Genomic DNA, 6887 nt, shown 5'->3' with positions numbered 1-6887 from the left:
TAATGTATTTTCAATTTTTTTATCGACTATTTCTTTCATTGAATTAACATGTTCCACTAATTGTTGTCTTAATGCAGCAATTCTTCTCGGTAGCTCATTCGTGTCTCCATTATTATCTGACTTATTTTCTACACTATGCTCTTCTTTGGACTTTTTTTCATCAATTGTTTTATTATTATCACCTTTTGGTATTTCTAACACAGACTGTCGCATTTCAATTTTAAAAACTTTAATGTCCTTCATACCAATTGTAACATCCATGGCGCTACTTAGTATTTTCAGCGCTCTCTGATCACGTACTACCTGTTTTTCAATTTCTTCAACCTTTGGTAATATAACATCCTTATTCTGCTTATCAGGCGTGGAAAGCAAATCCTTGAGTGCCTGAGTCAAATGCTTTTCCATTTCTTTTTCGGTTTTCTGTGCACCATTCAGTATACCAATAATGGTTATGGCACGTAAATCCTCACTTGGCACTTTCGACTGTAATCTCTTGTAGGCCGCCATTGCTCGTAGATAATTCGGATTCAGCTGTGCTTGTAGGACTTTACGTAATGGCACTGTGGCTATTAATTGTGCCATCACAATAACAACAATGAATATCACTGCTATAAAGGGTTTTCGCATTTTTCCGCAGGATTGCAATAAATAAAAATATATTTATTGTTTAAGTTATTTTCCGTATTTTCGATTTTATGGTTGAATTGGAAAATTAATACTAAACCATTTTGACATTTTTCAATTCATTTTATATGCCATAAACCTCTTAATATATTGTGGGCGTGACAGTTGTTACATATCATATGACTTTTCTGTATCGAACGCAATCATTGTTTCGATATCTTTAATATTTTTCCGTTTTGCACTTCTTTGAAATTCATATTTTCCTTGTGACCATATAACCTGAACTACAATATTTTTGTCACTAATTTTCTACTATTATTATGGACTTCATCATTGATTCACAGTTCACTGCTCATGCGCAATGCAATTGGTTAACGTCTCGGCTCATTAATTTTATGTTCACTTTTTTTCCGCGGTGGCGCTTGGGCTATTGAACTTCTTAACAGACGTAAAAAATTGAATACGTCCATTCAAAAAACCAACCAAAATATCTTTACATTTACAGAAGAAGATCAATTGAAGAAACAACAAAATAGTTAACAAATATTTCATTTTGTGTTTTATTAAATAAATATCTTAATTAATAAATGGATATTGTTGTAAGGAGTTCAACTTGGCTTAATTAATAAAAGGAAATTTTATTAATGAAAAAATAAAAATGCCTCCCAAAAGTAATCATAAAAAAACTTACTCAAAAAAAATCAGTGATAAAAAAAATAAAAACATTAATATAAAGAAAAGCACAACAGCCCTTTAAAAATTAATAGGATTTGGTTAAAAAACACAGAGCCAGTGTATAAAACTTCGAAACAACCTGAAGTTCATCCATAAAATATTGTGGTTCAACAAACCAAACTTATTAAAATTGATAACAAGTTTTCGGCTACTGAAGCACTCCAAAGCTAACGAACAGAACAAGTGAAACACCAGAACAACGTAGTGCGCATATTTAAATTGCTGAAAAAACAGAAAATATTCTCGCTATAAACTGAACACATTTAAGTGTTGAAATGTTTGTCTATAATTAAATTAACGATAAGTTATAGCTTAGATAATGATTTTATTAACAAAATATGTAAATTATCTAATTATTGTCAACATAGATGTTACAAAAAGAACATTTCATAATTCAGCTTCCACAGATCAATATATGCCCTTTAAAAAGACTAAAAAGACTAAAACTCTCATACATTTTGCCTTTGGTATCTCAATATATCACTGACAAAGACAATCATCACATATAGCTTGATTAAATTCAAAAGTGACTTTAAACCGACTTGATCTTGATATATGTATATATCATCATCATTAATAGCGCAATGTTTCTAGTTAAATCTTGACCTCCATTAATTTTATATATATACAAATATATCAAACAAGTTATGAAGTACAACCATTCATCATGAATAAGAGCCATGCATCCAACTTAAATCAAACATATATAGTACAATTAAAATAAACAAAAGTCAAAGTGCCAGCTAAGAATACCAAAACAACACAATAAATAATTAAAAAAAATATCATTAACATAAGTAATTAGGCCATATATGAGAAATATTATATGCCCAATGAGCTAACATACTTAATTCAATTTATATACATTAAAAATATAATTTTCCTTCTATAATACTTACCTCATATATGGTAAGCAATACCTCATATAAAAGGTATTAACTATATAAGTTATGCAAACGTTAAACTATTAGCTAATACTACCAAAAACACTAAAAAGACGGAAAATGGAAAAATGTAACAATTGCAGAACAATAGTGATAAAAAAGAATTCTCTAAAATTTCTGAAGATAATCAATGAACATTTTCAAAGTTAAAATAAACATATACTAACTAATTGCACTTAAAATGCAGAATACATTTAAAAACATAATAAATTATGGTGACCGGATTTATGAACATTTTCACTCTTAAAATAAAATTGCCGAAACCCGGGATTGAACCGGGGACCTTTAGATCTTCAGTCTAACGCTCTCCCAACTGAGCTATTTCGGCTTATATTCCTGTATTGTATCTTTTCAAATATTTAAAAAAGAAACCAATTGCACTATAGAATAGCTTCAAGTCTTATCTGGAATTCTAAAAATATTTATTTTAAATTAAAATTACTCGTATTGATTAGAACATTATAAATGTTTCATATACGTTACTTATAAACATTTTATTCTATAAAATATTCTATAACAAATTTAAAGCAGTTTTTTTAAGTTTTTTAAATAGTTTTTTAAATTAAATGTGTTATATTATATATTCTGTATAGTACATATCTTGTATATATTATATACATAGAAGGCATATTTTAATGTGTAACATAGACAAATTTGTTCAACGAGGACCCACAATTTTTCTAAATGGTCCTACTAGGATCAATGTGATATCATAATGGATCAATTTAGTCTATATGTAGAAATACCCAAACTCTAGAAACCGACGTTCACACGTATCTACCAACTTACCATATGTACTTACCATGTACACAGTATGAACAAATTGATAAATGTAATTTTTTTTGTTTTAATCTTAAAAGTATCTTTTGTGATTGTTTAATTTGAAATCGTCTAAAATATATTGAAATCGCTTAAATGTTGCCAACATTCCGTTACGGTCGTTTAACGTTTCAAGTGCACATTCGACATTGTAACCGTTTTAAGACTAAAACTCAAATTATCTTGCCATGACAAGAGATGACATAAGAGTGTTCCATTAAACCTTAATAGCGAAATCTTTGATTACAAATGTAAGTACGAATAGTAAAAATAATAAATTAAGTAAAGATGTAAATAAATTTTAATTGTTAACATAATTTCGGAACACTTCAGGTAATTATATTTGCCATGTCATTTTAAGCATAGTTTAGAGAAGTAAATTTCAGTAAAATGAGTAGCTCGTTTAGAAGTTAAATAAAATGGTCTCATCTCGAAGGAGTGAGTTTCATTTAAGTGTAAACTTCTTCCGGTATTAGAGGTCATCGTTAGATACAATTACTTCAATTGTCAAAGGTCTTAGCTCACAGAGTCTTAATAGTTTTCCTTAGTGCTCAAACATTAGTCTTCAACATTGATATTTATTTTAATATAGAGAGCCATTCATCTAATGTAATTCATAAATTGTTAATTAAAAGTGGTTAAAAGAAAAATATACATATATGGACCATGGACTACTGAAAGCAAACATCAAAATTATTTATTATTATGTTCAAAAATCGACGGTTGTGGGTAACACAAAGTACTGGGGCAGAGAGTGTTGAATACAGAAAAATACAGAAAAAGAAAAACAGAATTAAAATAAAATAAATAAATAAATTTTTAATTAGATTATAAAATTTGGAATATATTTAAGTTAATTTGATTTTAAATTAATTAATTATAATATAATGTGAGAAAATGATATAAATTAATCTCCTAAAAACCTCACCATACTATGTTTGCTGCATTATTTTTAGTTATTTTATTTTTCTTTTTCGAAATTCATTTATTGAATCTGAAACTTTAAACTACTGATATGTACATTACAAAATTTTATTTAAAAAGTAAATTAAATTAATTTAGGTTTAATTAAAAGTTACCTAAAATAAGTAATTCTTACCTTACGAACCTCTACTTATACAAATAATAGAGAATGATATCTCTATGTATAAGTAGTTTAGGGATTATCTATATATTTTTGTAAGAAGAAGGTTTTGTTTTAACTCAAATTTAGTGGATTGTCATTTTAAGTATTTGAAAAAAAATTATTTGAAGCAACCACATATAAAACCATACAATGTTTCCTCCAATATTCAGAACATATAAGGCATGATTAATATTATTAGACTTAAAGACTTAAAAACTCTTTCAGAATTGTTTCTTTAAACCATTTCGGCATATTAGGAAACGAAGAAGCGGATGAACTCGCAAGAACCAGTTCTAATATGGTACCTTACGGAACACAACCTTTTCTGGACTTGCCTAATTCTGTCGTAACGACTGACGGTTGAATCCAATCTAATATAAATATTGAATAGCCAAAACTCAATTAAAGTACTTTTACTGGAAAATAGTATAAAAGTTGCAGTAAAACACATCAGCGCAAAGACTGTGGACTACTTCTTCTTCTTATTTGGCACAAAATCCAGTGTGAACCTTGACCTGAAAACATAGTTCAGCGGAAATTCTCTAACTACTAAACACCATTCCTATCTCCTGGTTAACATATAACGAAATCTGGCCATCCAGGTAAGGGCTTGATCGCAAGGCCAGTAACCTTGCAACGAAAAAATTTTACCACTATGCAACCCTCCGACATGCCTCGAAACAATGGAAGGATACACGTTGACGTACTGTAGACAACTGATTGATATTATCATTATTCACACCACTTGCGTCAAACATTTCCTTCTCTTCGACTCGCTGACAGCAGCTGAGGTCCATATTGTTTAAAGAATGAGTACATTATCTGACATATTCTAGGTTTTTATTCTGCCCTCTGACGACTACGACTTAGAGTTCTGTGCTCAGACGTTAAAAAAGTAGTTCAAGTATCAACTTCCAACCCCTTCTAAGCATTCACCACTTCCTTAAAAAAAACCTAAAAATAGTTTGTAACATTTCAGATGAGATATGTTATAGTACATATTATTCCTAAAAGATGTTTTTAGTGTGTTGCAGTCTCACGTGGTGCTTTCCATCTTCTGAAAAAAGAGGAATAGTGTTTTTAAAAATTATATAGCAAATCTATATATTACATTATACAAATCTCTATACTGTTTTCTTTTATTTTTAGAATACAATAGATATCAAAATTTGAAATGGTTGTTATAATTATTTGTTGAGTATTTTTATTATACAATATAATAAATTTACAATTATTATGCAAAACAATAATAATAACGTGCTGAAATGTTGTCTGGACAAATATATTTCGCTACTTAGAATTTAACAATAAAAAATTTTTTGTAAAGTTTTTAAGTTAGACATAAAAATATTATTTATTTGTAATTTTTATTTAAATATAAGACAGTTATGCTCTGTTGGCTGATATGCTAATTTTCTTGTAATTCCGTATTTTTTGTGGCAAATGCTCTTAAACTTTAATTTATGAACCAAAGGCAGTCTACCAAAGTATCTTAACTATAAAGTTTTAAAAATAAAATATAAAAAATATTTTCCAATAAAGGCCTTGCAAATAGAAATAGTGTGGCAAGCTGAAGTTGCAAATATGATGAAGATAAATATTAAATCGTTAAATTCGTTATTTGGACGTATCGACTGAATACAAAATACTTAAATATTGTTTGGCTCAAGTGTCTTCATATGAATTTTTACTGCCCAAATAACAATTTAATTTTTTTATTTTTTTCTTAACAATACCTCTTATAGCATTTTATTTTTTAAGTATGAACTTTGAGTATTAATACAACAAACAGAGCATATCAAATATTTTAAGTTTATTCAATAAATTATTATAATCCGTATTAGTTTTTCAATATTTGGTCGTTCTTCATAAAGAAAATAGTCATAAAAATATTTTTTTTTTAATTTTCTATTAATATCCATGAGAAAATTTTATAGTTTTTTAAAACCGGAAAAATTCAAATTAAAAAAATTTTGTTTTTAATTTTATAGTAAACAGTTAAATTATATAAAATGTAAATATTATTTTAAAAATGTTAATGTAAGAAATTAATCTTAAACCATAACACCAATATATTAAGGAGATAAAAAGTACTTCGTGACAGCATCTTTCTATAAGCATGTATCACTAAGTCTAACCTCTCATACTATTATGAATGCACTAAGATATTTAATTTTTTTAATAAGTAGTACATTATTCCAATTGACAAATTTAATAATTAAAATTACAACATGAAGATGACGATAATAGTAATTTATACGGAAGATTTATGAATTATTTTCATCATAGTGGAGTGTTAACGGGGCAATATGCTATTACACCGATGCATCAACGCTGATGGTGTACATGGTATAGAGAAACGAATTATGTTATTCAGTCGAGCAAAACTATGTACGAAGTACTAGGGGGCGCACTGTCTATATACTGTTTGGGGGGGAGAGTTAGACATAAAAGTAGAAAATTTTTTTATTTTGAAATTGCATTGATATAAATCAGCGAATTAACATCCAGCGGTCATATCGTGAGAATGGATGAAGTTGCTCCACCGAAAAAGGTGTGTGAAACAGTAGTTGGCGGAAGAAGACGTAGAGGTAGACCTTGTCTCCAATGGAGTGTTGAGGGAGCACTAACTGGACTTG

General features: G+C 28.4%; 1 protein-coding gene and 1 non-coding gene across 2 annotated transcripts in view; both read right to left on the bottom strand.

Moving 5' to 3' along the window:
• LOC119667029 (cell wall protein DAN4-like) overlaps positions 1-6887 on the bottom strand; it is a 299435-nt gene that overhangs the window by 281032 nt on the left and 11516 nt on the right. The gene's annotated exons all lie outside the window — the stretch shown is intronic.
• Positions 2559-2631, bottom strand: Trnaf-gaa. The gene has a single exon. It is a non-coding gene; the product is annotated as a tRNA-Phe (tRNA).

Source organism: Teleopsis dalmanni, chromosome 1, assembly GCF_002237135.1.
Source record: "Teleopsis dalmanni isolate 2A chromosome 1, ASM223713v2, whole genome shotgun sequence".
In the NCBI taxonomy this organism is placed as follows: Eukaryota; Metazoa; Arthropoda; class Insecta; order Diptera; family Diopsidae; genus Teleopsis; species Teleopsis dalmanni.
This window is presented reverse-complemented; position numbering and strand designations above follow the sequence as displayed.